Source organism: Solanum stenotomum, chromosome 11 (genome assembly GCF_019186545.1).
Source record: "Solanum stenotomum isolate F172 chromosome 11, ASM1918654v1, whole genome shotgun sequence".
Lineage (NCBI taxonomy): Eukaryota > Viridiplantae > Streptophyta > Magnoliopsida > Solanales > Solanaceae > Solanum > Solanum stenotomum.
The window spans coordinates 27654496-27668621 of NC_064292.1; the positions used below are offsets into that span (position 1 = coordinate 27654496).

At 38.3% G+C, this 14126-nt stretch overlaps 1 pseudogene; it reads left to right on the forward strand.

The window, feature by feature from the left end:
- Positions 1-264: 264 nt before the first annotated feature.
- On the forward strand, positions 265-2708 carry LOC125845804 (pentatricopeptide repeat-containing protein At3g22150, chloroplastic-like; annotated as a pseudogene).
- The last annotated feature ends 11418 nt before the right edge of the window (positions 2709-14126 follow it).

The window sequence follows — 14126 nt, forward strand, 5'->3', positions numbered from 1 at the left end:
TTTGTGGTGGCGCCACATAGGCGGGTCTAGGGTTCTCTTTTATGGATATATATATATATTTCTAGGTGGATAGAGTACAGCTTCATAGGTGTATTTGGTCTTTACTGCATCACCAATATAATACAAAGTATTAATTCCAACTTCTGAGTTCCACAATATTTTTTGATTAAATATGTAGGTTTTTACTTTTTTTAATTGTCAATGGCTATGCTTTATTTCATAAGAAATGGATGAGTATTTGTAAGACCAAATATTTGTAAATGGATGAGTATTTGTAAGACCAAAACATTGGCTTCTTCAACTTTCTCACAGGCTCCATCTTTGAGCTTAGCCCATCTCCCAAATTAGTCTTCTCTACTCCTCACCGACCAACAATGCACTCTCACAGAGCCAAAACCCAGAACAATTCGCTTTCGTTTAACCCCATCTCACCCGCCAACTGTACGATACAATTCTTGAACCAACAATTGTCCTTTGGAACACAATTATTATTGGGTTTATCTGTAATATAATGCCCCATGAGCAATTTCAGTCTATTCTCGATTGAGTCATGTTGGTTCATTTGTATATGATCAGTATACATATTCCTCTGTTATCAAGGCTTAGGTGGAGACCAAACGGATTCTTGTAGGTAATGTTGTGCATTGCCACATTCTGCATTCTAGGATTCATTCTAGTAGGATTATTAGTAATTCTTTGTTTAATGTGTACTCTGCTACTTGTCTTACATTGGATAATGGTTCTGATTGTGATTTAGTTGAAAGGGTGTTTAGAACTATGCGTAAAAGAAATGTTGTTGGGTGGAATACTATTTTTTCATGGTATGCCAAAAGGAAGAGGTTTTCAGAAGCAGTGAGGTATTTTGTTATGGTGATGAGATTAGGAATTAAGCCAATTGTTGTTAGTTTTACTAATGTTTTTCCTGCTATATCAAAAATAGGGGATGTTAGAGTTGTTGATGTTCTTTATGGATTGCTTGTGAAATTGGGTAATGCATATGTAAATGACATGTTTGTTGTTAGTGTTGCCATTGTTATGTAAGCTGAGCTTGGCTGTATTGATTTGGCGACCAGAATATTTGAGAATACTTGTGAAACAAATACTGAGATCTAGAACTCTATGATTAGCAGGTACATTCAGAACAATTTTCCTTTTAAAGTAGTTGATCTCTTTCTTGAAGCTGTAGAAGCAGAGGATGTTGTTACTATTGATGATGTGACATTTGTATCTGCTCTTATGGCAACTTCACAGTTGCAGCATTTGGAGTTTGCCCAACAGCTACATGCATGTATGGTAATGAAATTTAGGGATTCATAGGTTACTTTGCTTAATGTTATGATAGCCACATATTCTAGGTGTAACCAAGTTGGCAATTCATTTAATGTTTTTATAGAATGAATGAAAGAGATATAGTGTCATGGAACTCCATGGTGTATGCTTTGGTTCAGAACGAACTGAATAATGAGGCTTTGAAGCTTGTATATGAGATGAAAAAGCTATGGGTTGCAATTGATGATACTACAATTACCATCATGCTTTCTGCGGCATCAAATCTTAGGGACAGGGAAATTGGTAAATAGACCCATGCTTATCTTTTGAGGCATAATATTCAATTTGAAGGGATGGAGAGTTACCTGATAGACATGTATGCCAAATCTAATATTATAAGAGAAGAACAAGCAATATTCCAGTCGAACTTCACATATGATAAAGATCAAGCCACGTGGAATGCTATGATTTCTGGAAACACTCAAAATGGATTAATTGAACAATCTTTTGTTGTCTTCTTGGAGATACTTGAGCAGAATATGAAGCCAAATATTGTGACCTTAGCATCAATCCTCCCATCATCCAGCCAGTCAGGAAGTATAGCAATAGGCAAGCAGCTACATTGTTTAGCAATTCGCAATTTGTTTGAGAACAATGTTTATGTAGTGTCTGCTTTGGTAGACATGTATTCAAAATCAGGAATCTTTGATTATGCTGAAAGTGTTTTCTAAAATCTCCTGAGAAGAACTCTGTGACATATACAAATCTGAGTTTGGGGTATGGTCTTCATGGGATGGGTAAGAAAGCTCTAACACTTTTCTACTCTTTGCGGCAGAATAGTTTAGAACCAGATGATGTTACCTTTGTAGTTGTCCTGTCTACTTGCAACTACACCGGATTGGTTGATTCAGGCCTTAAAATATTTGAGCTGATGGGTGAAGAATACGAGATTCAGCCGTCAGCAGATCAGTATGCTTGTGTGGTTGACATGTTAGGAAGAGTTGGACGGTTGGATGAAGCTCATAATTTTGCTAAACAATTGGGTGTTGAAGGTAATGTCTTCACTCCTTGCAACCTGCAGAGTGCATACACATTTTTAATTGGGGAAAATTGTTTCTAGTAAACTGCTTGAATTAGAAAGGAGTGATGAAATTTCTGGTTATCATGTTCTGCTATCAAATATTTATGCAAAGAAAGGAAAGTAGCAGTCTGTAGATAACGTCAGAAGAGGAATGCGCAAAATGGGATTGTCAAAGGAGGTTGGGTGTTGTGGGATTGATACCTCTGGATATCCACACTGTTTTGTATCGAAAGATAAGAAGAATCCTTAGTACTACATTAGATATGATATGTTGGGATATTTAACAATAAACATGAAGGATGCAGGCTATCCTAATCTTGAACTAATAGAAGAGTGGATCTATGGGCTAGAAGAATAAAAATTTATTTGTTCTCCCAATATGTTGTTGTTCTCCGACTATGTACTTTTGTAACACCTCAAAATATTCTAAGGCAAGGGTCCAAGGAAGGGTTCAAGGACGGTGGAAGAGTCCACGGCCAGTGAACCCAACCTTGAACCCAAGCCTTGTGAAAAATATTTTAAGCCAAGGTTCTAAGGAAGGGTTCAAGGATGGTGGAAGAGTCCACGACCGGTGAACCCATCCTTGAACCCAAGCCTTGTGAGAAATATTCTAAGGCAAGGTTCTAAGGAAAGGTTCAAGGACAGTGGAAGAGTCCATGGCCGGTGGACCCATCCTTGAACCAAGCGTTATGAAAAATATACTAAGGCAAGTTTCTAAGGAAGGGTTCAAGGACGGTGGAAGAGTCCACGGCCGGTGAACCCAAGCCTTGTGAAAATTATTCTAAGTCAAGGTTCTAAGGAAAGGTTCAAGGATGGTGGAAGAGTCCACGGCCAGTGAACCCAAGCCTTGTGGAAAATAATCTAAGGCAAGGTTCTAAGGAAGGGTTCAAGGACGGTGGAAGAGTCCACGGCCGGTAAACCCATCCATTTAAGGTACCCGTCAGTTAACTTTTTCAAGGTTATATGGGTCATTTCCTATGCATCTTATACCTAAACTAAATCATTATAATACTAATCCTAGATCTTATATAAGTCTTTTTAAGTCAAAATACACCCATTCACTCCATTATTTCCCAACACCCAAATCAAAACCACAAAGTTCATCTTCTACACATAATTTCTCTCTCTAGATTTCAAAGAAGAAGAAGAGTAGAATTGGAGCTAGGGCTTGAAAAAACAATACTGTTTCACTCAATTTGTTTGGAGAATTATAGTTAAGGTATGGTAGGCCTTCATACTTGGATGATCACCATCCAAGGAGTCCCTCCAAATTCAATTTCAAAACTAGTGATTTCCCGAAAGTTAGGGTTTGACTTCAATCTTGTGGTTTCTTTCAAAAAAACTTTTTAAATTGTTGATTTATGATGGATTATTATTGAATTGATGATTTATTATTTATTTATGATGATTTTCCCTAAGAACCCATGAAATCCCTAATTTCCCAAATTTGGATCTTATGATGTGATTTGTTGATTTTAGAAGGATGATATGAGATTATTCTTTCTATAGTTGGGTTACTTGAATCATGTTATCATTCATGTCTAATGTAGTAATTTTATATGTTTTGATGGATTGTGGCCTTGAAGGGCAAGATATGTGAATTATGGTTGACTATGAGATTTATGAATATGCTTTATGAACACTTTAAGACTAAAGTGAATATGTTTATGATATAGTTATTGTGTTGTTGGATGATTATCTTTATGTGCACAATTATGTATGAATATGGTATGAGGTGATAGTTGTTCTCACAATATGATGATTCTATAGTTGAAAGACTATTCTCACCTAATGAATCTAGGAGCTATAGTATGATTATGTTGGATTGAGTGTCAAGACATTCTTTCATGATTATGAATTTAATTCAAGACTTAGTATGTAAATTGTGGGAATCAATGCTTAGTACCGAGCGGATATTAATATGAAATGGAAGCTCTTCTGTTAGTTGCGGTTGGGTTTTCCTAGTAGTAATCCCTTAGGATGGAAGCTCTTCCGTTAGTTGAGGTTGTGTTTTCTAGTAGCTATCCCCTTATCCCACAACTATGTGCCCTCATATGTCTTTATCTAGTGGATCCACCTAAGCTAAGAGTATGGTTCTACCTTAGGCAAGTAGGACAACCCTTTTCGGTGTATGGTAGACACCGGATTCCATGTTTAGCTCACATGGTCTATGTCGGTTAAGGCTTATTCCCTAGTATGTTTATATGGACAAGAATATGATTTATGGACCATATCTACTCAAGAAGCTTTACAAAGTATGGATAGGATTATGGGATTTTACTCATTCATTGCACAAGTAGACTTTGAGGGCACTTATGATATGATGATCTATGCATGACAATATGGTTTATGACTTATGTTTTCCAATGTATCCATGATGAGTTCAAACTAGGTAAAGTGCATGGTTTTCAACCAAAATGTCGTTTTTAGCAAGTTTTCAATGATTTCTTGCATGGCTATCATACTTGGTGCATTTTTGTACTGACCCATATTTTCTACATTTTTCCATAAGTGTAGGGTCCGATTCTTTAAGTGATCTCCTTCTTGGTCAAATCTTGGATCGACTATTCTCCTAGCTTTTGGTGAGTCCTCATGGTTCGAGGATGGATGATGAATTTCTAGTTCCTTTATTGTATCTTCATTTGAGAACTATGTTGTAAGGGTTGTGACCCTATTTGGTACTTCTATTGTAATAAATGGCTAATCGAGACAAGTTTAGACTTCCGCTTTGCTTTTCTGGAAAAAAATTCTTAAGACTTGAAAATGCGTTTTACTCTTTATTGTTCTTTACTTATGTTATGGTATTCTAAGTGGCTTACATGGTTCCTTTTGGGGTTCTAGTGCCTGCTTTGTTACATCTAGGGAGTACCCTTGGGTCGTGACACACTTGGTAATCAGAGCAAAAGGTTTAGAATTATTCTAGGATGATGTCTCATAAGCCACGTCTAGTAGAGTCTTGTTCATGAGTGTGAAGCATGCCACATGTATGAAGGAGAGGCTATAAAACGTTTAGGAAATTTCACTTCTTTCATTACTCTTATGTCGTGCTATAAAGTCTTCTTTTTAATCCTCTTCTTGTGTCTTCAGGAAATGTTTACACGAAGGGCAAACGCAAGAAGGGTGGAAGAGGAGGATGTGAATCAAGGAGTTCCTCAAGGTAATCAACCTCCTCAAGTTAACCAAGCTCCGGTTGATCCCGTAATGGAGAATGTGACCCATGCGAAGTTTACGTCTTATGGTGTATGCACAACAAATGGAGGAAGAGAAACTCCAAGACAAGAATAGGGAGGTGAAAAGAGCTAGAACCGGTGGCAGGAATTTCTCCAATGCTAGGTCTGATGAACAAGGTCGAACAAGGTTTAAACAAAGGTTCTCCAACCAAGGCTCCTCTAGTTCTCTCCTAAGGTTAAACAATGATAGGGTCTCCAACCCTAAACCTGAAGGAGGTAATAGTTGTGGTTCGTATGTTGCTAGGCCTAACTGTGCAAAATGTTGTACAAAACATGAAGGCAAATTCTTAGTTGGCTCGGATGGGTGCTATGGTTGTGGAAAGATTGGCCACAAGATGAGAGATTGCCCAGTACTCATGGCTAAGGGGAGAGAAGGAAAACAAGCTCCTCAAAGCGGTTCCAACTTCAATGCCCAAAAGCAAAACCTCTTTTATGCTCTTCAATCTTGAGGTGACCAAGAGAGCTCCTCGGATGTGGTGACCGGTATGTTAAAAGTCTTTTCTATTACTGTATATGCCTTGTTAGATCCCGGTGCTACTTTGTCCTTTTTGACACATTTTGTGGCCATGAAGTTTGAAATACTCCTCGAAGTGTTAGTAGAACCTTTTTCGATCTCTACACCGGTTGGTGGCTCGGTGGTGGTTAAGAGAGTCTATAGAAGTTTTCCCATTTTCTTGTCCCATAAGGGTACTTTTGTGGACTTGGTAGAGTTAGACATGTTAGACTTTGATGTAATTTTGGGTATGGATTGGTTGCATGCATGTTTTGCCTCTATAGATTGTAGGACTTTGGTGGTTAAATTCCAATTTCCAAATGAGCCTATCTTAGAGTGGAAAGGGGGAAATTCTATCCCTAGAGGTCAAATTGTTTCTTGTCTTAAAGCTATGACAATGATCTCCAAAGGGTGTATTTACCATCTTGTTAGGGTGATGGATGGTGAGTCTGTTACCCCTCTTTTAGAGTCAGTTCCGGTAGTGAATGAATTCCCAGAAATTTCCCCGATGAATTGCTCGGTATTCCTCCCGAGAGGGAAATAGATTTTGGTATTGAATTTCTTCCAGATATGCAACCTATCTTCGTTCCTTCTTATAGAATGGCTCCGGTGGAATTAAAAGAGTTGAAAGAGCAACTAAAAGATTTGCTAGAGAAAGGTTTTATTTAATCGAGTATCCCTCGATGGGGTGATCCGGTGTTGTTTGTTAAGTAGAAGGATGGGTCTCTTAGATTGTGCATTGATTATCGTCAATTGAATAAAGTGACTATTAAGAACAAGTATCCTCTTCCGAGAATTGATGACTTGTTTGACCAATTTCAAGGGGCTAGCTATTTCTCCAAAATTGACCTTCGTTCGGGTTACCATCAATTAAGGGTGAGAGGTATTGATATTCCCTAGACGGCCTTTAGGACCCGGTATGGTCACTATGAATTTGTGGTTAGGAACATTGGATTGACAAATGTCCCGGCGACATTCATGGACTTAATGAATAGAGTGTTTAGGCAATAGCTAGACACGTTTGTGATCGTGTTTATTGATGATATCTTGATTTACTCAAGGAGTAAAAATGAACATGTGGACCATTTGAGAATTCGGTTGCAAGTTCTTAAGGACCATCAAGTTTTTGCAAAGTTTAGCAAGTGTGAATTTTGGATAAGGTCCGTAGCTTTCCTTGGTCATATCGTGTCAAGCAAGGGTATTGAGGTAGATCCTAAGAAGATGGATGTGGTCAAGAGTTGGACTAGACCTCTAACTCCTTCAGATATTAGAAGCTTTTTGGGTTTGGATGGTTACTATAGGAGGTTTGTTGAGGGCTTCTCCTCTATTGCTTCTCCTTTGATGGCTTTGACTCAAAAGAAAGCTAAGTTTGAGTGGTCGGATGCTTTTGAGAAGAGTTTCCAAGAGTTGAAAGATAGACTTACTTCTGCTCTGGTGTTAACCTTATCAGAGGGTACATATGGTTTCGTAGTATATTGTGATGCCTCTAGAGTTGGGTAGAGATGTATCCTCATGCAAAATAGTAAAGTGATTGCCTATGCTTCAAGGCAACTCAAAGTACATGAGAAGAATTATCCTACCCATGATCTTGAATTAGTAGCGGTAGTATTTGCCTTGAAAATATAGAGACATTACTTGTACGGAGTCCATATTGATGTTTTCACCAATCACAAGAGTCTTCAATATATGTTTAGTCAAAAGGACTTGTATCTCCGACAAAAAAGCTGGTTAGAACTTTTGAAGGATTATTATATAAGTGTCCTTTATCACCCCAACAAAGCTAATGTGGTAGCGGATGCACTTAGTAGAATGTCCATTGGTAGTGTGGCTCATGTAGAGGATGAAAAGAAAGAATTGGTTTGTGAGGTGCATAGATTGGCATGACTAGGTGACCAATTAGAGGATTCCACCAAGGGTGGTGTCATGGTCCACAATGGTTCCTAATCATACTTTGTGATGGATGTAAAGTCTAAGCAAGATCTTGATCCTATATTAGTTGAGTTGAAAGAGTCGGTACATAAAAAGTCCGTTGAGGCCTTCTCCCAAGAAGGAGATGGGGTGCTTAGGTACCAAAGTCGTTTATGTGTTCCTAATGTTGATGGCTTGAGGGAACAAATTTTAGAGAAACTCATAATTCTCGGCATTCTATTCATCCGGGAGCCACCAAGATGTCCCGTGATCTACGGGAAGTCTATTGGTAGAATGGTATGAAGAAAGATATTGCGGGATTTGTAGCCAAATGTCCTAATTGTCAACAAGTCAAGGTTGAGCATCAAAGACCGGGAGGCTTGTCCCAATATATAAGTATTCCGACTTGGAAGTGGGAAGATGTAAATATGGACTTTATTGTGGGTTTGCCTCGCACACAAATGCAACATTAATCTATTTGCGTCATGATAAATAGGATGAAAAAGTCAGCCCACTTTATTCCCATTATAGTTTCTGATTCAACGGATGACTATGCCAAGTTGTATATAAGAGAGATAGTGAAGTTCCATGGGTCCCTTTATCTATTATTTCGGATTGGAGTACTCAATTTACTTTGCACTTTTGTAAGTCATTCCAAAAAGGGCTTGGTACTAATGTTAAGCTTAGCACTAGTTTTCATCCCCAAACCGATGGGCAAGAGGAGCGTACCATCGAAACATTGGAAGATATGTTAAGGGTATGTGTTATAGATTACAAGGGTAATCGGGATGACCACTTGCCATTAATAGAGTTTGCCTACAAGAATAGTTATCACTCAAGCATCGGTATGGCTCCTTTTGAAGCTTTGTATGGTAGGAGATGTAGGTTTCCGGTTGGTTGGTTTGAGGTAGGTCAAATTGCTTTGATAGGTCCCAAGCTAGTTTATGAAGCCATTAAGAAAGTTCGGCTTATTAGAGAGAAAATGGGAAAGGCTCAAAGTAGACAAAAGTCTTATGCCGATGTGAGAAGAAATGATCTAGAATTAAAAGTTAATGATTGGGTCTATTTAAAAATCTCACCCATGAAGGGTGTGATGACATTTGGCAAGAAAGAGAAACTTACTCCCCGGTATGTAGGCCCATATCAAATTTTGAAGCGTATTGGGAAGGTTGCCTATGAGTTTGATTTGCCAAATGAGTTGGCTCCGGTATTTCATGTTTCTATGCTTAAGAAGTGTATTGGAGATACATAATCAATTATTCCCTTAGAAGGATTAGGAGTTGAAGAAAGTCTTTCATATGAAGAGGTTCTGGTAGAGATCCTAGACCGGCAAGTCAAGAGATTGAGAAACAAGGAAATAGCTTCCGTGAAGGTTTTATGGTGAAATCATTTAGTTGAGGGTGCTACTTGGGAGGCCGAGGCCGATATAAAGTCCTGATATCCTCATCTCTTTCCTTTTACTCTTATTCAAGATTGAGGTAAGTAGTTCCTCTTGAGTTTTAGTGTTTTGGGAGTCATGTGTGTTCTTGGTGTTTTCCCCATGATTTCCTTATGTTATGCATGTTCTTGATGAAATTCATGTTTAGTAAGAAAATGAGTTTCATGATTTATGTTCCTTATATTGATTGTGCATTTAGTATGATTTGTCTATCTGACTTCATGAGTTGAGTTGATGAACATGTTTTAGTATGCTTTGAGAGTAGTGGCATATTGGCTCCATGATATTGTGTTGAGCATGCTTTTAGTTGGAGAAGGTAACTCCTCCTATAAATATAAGAAATATTGAGTTCCATGCATAATAGGTTGCTAGATGTAGTTCCAATTTCCTAGTGATTCATTGATTATGTTTGAGATGGAGTTGATGTATCCTCCTTTAAATTTTGCGTTATTTTGATGTTGCATGCATGATGGGCCACTAGTCTTGAGTCTTTACTTCCGTATGGTGTCTAGATCGTCATTCGAGGACGAATGATCCCTAGGGGGAGATATTGTAACACCTCAAAATATTCTAAGGCAAGGGACAACGATGGGTTCAAGGACGGTGGAAGAGTCCACAGTCAGTGAACCCAACCTTGAACCCAAGACTAGTGAAAAATATTCTAAGGCAAGGGTCCAAGGAAGGGTTCAAGGATGTTGAAAGAGTACACGGCCGGTGAAACCAACCTTGAACACAAGCCTTGTGAAAAATATTCTAAGGCAAGGTTCTAAGGAAGGGTTCAAGGACGGTGGAAGAGTCCACGACCGGTAAACCCATCCATGAACCAAATCCTTGTGAGAAATATTCTAAGGCAAGGTTCTAAGGAAGGGTTCAAGGACGATGGAAGAGTCCATGGCCGGCGAACCCATCCTTTAACCCAAGCCTTGTGAAAAATATTTTAAGGCAAGGTTCTAAGGAAGGGCTCAAGGACAGTGGAAGAGTCCACGGCCGGTGAACCCAACCTTGAACCCAAGCCTTGTGAAAAATATTCTAAGGCAAGGTTCTAAGGAAGGGTTAAAGGACCATGGAACAGTCCACGGCCGGTGAACCCATCCTTGAACCCAAGCCTTGTGAAAATTTTTTTAAGGCAAGGTTATAAGGAAGGGTTCAAGGACGGTGGAAGAGTCGATGGTCAGTTAACCCATCCTTGAAAGGTACCCATCAGTTAACTTTTTCAAGGTTATATGGGTCATTTTCTATGCATATTATACCTAAACAAAATCATTTTGATACTAATGCTACACCCTATATAAATCTTATTAATTCAAAATACACTCATGCACACCATTATCTCCCAACACCCAAATCAAAACCACAAAGTCCATCTTCTACACAAAATTTCTCTCTCTAGAACTCAAAGAAGAAGAAGAGTAGAATTGGAGTTGGGGCTTGAATAAAAAAGGCTATTTAAATCAATTTCTTTGGAGAATCATAATTAAGGTATGGTAGTCCTTCATCCTTGGATAATCTCCATCAAAGGAGTCCCTCCAAATTCAATTACAAACTAGTGATTTCCCCAACGATAGGGTTTGACTTCAATCTTGTGGGTTCTTTCCAAAAATGTTTTTAATGGTTGATTTATGATGGATTATAATTTAATTGTTGATTTATGTTTTATTTATGATTATTTCGCCCAAGAACCCATGAAATCCCTAATTTCCCAAATTTGGATCTTATGATGTGATTTGTTGATTTTAGAAGGATGATATGAGATTATTGATGCTTATCGTGACCAATGACACTAACCTACAGTACAAGTGTCTACGATCGTTGATAATATAATAACCCAACCAAGGGTTGGGGTCGTATCCCAAGGGAGTGGTTTTGAGAATTAGTAGAAAAATAAAATTTAGTTCAAACTAGTCGTAGCTAAAGACATTAACAATTAAAAACATTGTAAATTTAAAGGGGTGACACAACGGTGTCAAATATCAAATGGGGGTTTTGTCACAAGTAGCAAAAAAACAACAAAAATTATTAGAAGATCAAGTATGGGGACAAGTTCTTGGGGTGTGACTGCATTACAAGTTAAGATAAATCGTTGGGTACACGCTTTCGATAGGAAATTTGCAAGATAATAGTGACTACGCTAAGCTTTAGATGGAAATAAGTTCCCTCTTGGGCAACTTACCCCGTTTCAAATGTGTTCCTCTCGGACACCCATTTGACGCATGAAGGTCAGCCTACGCCTTACCCCACTCACTCTCTCAAGCTGAGTGTTAGGATATGGGACTAGCGCTCGCCCTCTCGAGCTGAATCTGATGTCGACCCACTCCTTAGGCCATCAGGCTAGCGGTCTTGGTTTTGCGACCTCCCTTTTGGGCAAGCCGAAAACACATGGGTGGTTTTGTATTTGCAACTACAAACCCATTAAATTAAACCACAACCACTAGGTGATATCACATTAAAATACATCTATCCTATCAGCAAGCCAGACCCAACAACAATATCAACACATATTTGCTAAATCACACCCTAAAAATGGGTGTTTTTAGCCACACATCAGGAAATAACAAACTACACCTAAAATTATACTAAAATCAAATGGGTATAAGGAATTAAACCTTGATTTAAGCAAAGGAAGAAGAATGGCAAACACCCACTTCCAACTTGGGGAAGATGAAATCCTTCTTTCTTCAAGTCTCTCAAAACCCTCTCCAAACTTGAGAGAAAATAACCCAAAAAGTACTATTCTATTCTGGAAATTAAAATAAATGTTCGACTCTTAAAAATTAATGACAAGTTTAGTATTTATAGACTTCAAAAAATAGTGTTGGTGGATCTTTTGGCGAGGTTAATCGGAATCGCCGATTAACTCGGCGATTCGCCCTTTGGTGCAGTTCGTCACCGTCTTGCACTAGCCTTCAACATCGTCATGCTCTGTGTCATTGGGCTAACTAGTACTGCTTCACGGAATCATTCGGCAACGCCGACTTCTCCTTTCATCGCCTTTTTGATCCTGCTCCTTTAGGGCTTCGCATACTGGAACAAAGGGCGGAGTGGGTCCCTTCGGCGAATCGCCAAGCATTCTTGGCAATGCATAGTCGTTATCTTTTTCGTTCTTTTCAGGCTTTTTGTTCCTTTTTGCACCTATGTGTCCATGCTTCCACTATAACTTCAAATACTTGAAACTTAAGAGTTTGTATCAGATATTGAGACAAAATAAGTATTTGAGGACACTATTCCTATCAAAATAAAGCCCTAAATGAGTCCAATTTGTGGACTCATCAACACCCCCAACTTAAAATTTTGCTTATCCTCAAGAAAACTCAAGTTCAGCTGTTGAACAAGGTGTCTCAAATAGTGCTACACATGACTAAATCATGAATGCACACAACCAGACTCAAATTTACTTATGCAAGGATCAATTGTGTACTCAAAGATTCAAGTTGTGATACACCATTACCAAAGATTCTCATGCTCGAAATACTTGCTACTTGTGCAATCAAGCTCAACAGAAAGTATCTAAGTGCCCTCACATCAAGAATGATTCCATATTCACACACAGGATAATCAATTCAAGATCAGGAATCAGATGCAACACTCACACTCACAAAAATTAGAACACAATACATGTTTTTACCCATAGGTTTGCCCTTATTTTCCAATCTACTTTCGATTCAACTTACTCAAGATCAAAAAGGTCTTTCTAAGGCTTGTAATGAGGATGAGTGCAAAGGTATGGTCATTTAGGCTCAGTGACTTTTTCCTCGTGAGATGTGGTATTCTCAAGGCATTTCCTTATTTTCCTTTATCAATTCTTTTTCTTGTGCTTCTAAGTCATCTTTTCATTCACCTCCATGGATTGTTTGGTAACCCGATTTCCTTGGTACTTTATTCCACAATTTTTTATTTTTTATCTTCGAAGGGTTTTCAATGTTCTGCAACACCAGGGGTTAAGGGAGACTTTCCTTGCACTTCTTGACTTCTTCTTTTCCTTTTTACCACACTCCCTACTTAGGATTTTGCCTAAGTTGGCTATTTGCTAAACCACAAATCAAGAGGATTATAGGTAGTGGGTCAAGTAAGGTCTAGGGTTCATCAAGATTCTTTCAAAGAAAGGTAAGGCTCAAAGCATGTTCAAAAGAGTTTCACACACTCACGGGTAGGCCACAAAAGAGGTATATGTCAAATTTGGCTCACACTCTTTAAAGTTGCCTAAGATCATTTCAAGAGCACACCTTTCTAAATCAATCAGACTAACAGGGAAAATTCTAAGTTTATTCATACAACGTTCAATGTAAGCTAATCACACAAGGCATCAACACTTAAGTCAAACAAGACCACACATTTTTGCTAGTGTGCAACGATCATTACAAGAGAATCAATTCGATAAATGGCTAATCACAACGAGATGTAAAGAGTTTACATATTGTCTATGCAACTTCATTTGGCATCATCATAGCCGTACATTCATGTTCGTTCGATTGAGAACACTATTCAAGTCCTCCATATTGATCGAAACCAGGAATCAAAATTTTTGCAAAAGAACAGGCACATCAACTATCAAGGGGTGGCAAAAATGTGCGAAAAATTCATCGAAAGGGTCAAAATCATTTTGCAAATAAAAATAAACGGAGCCACAAGCTCAAACAATCACAAACCAGTTTTTAAAAACACAACTAAAAATAGACAACCCAAATATATACAAAATATAAATCACAAATA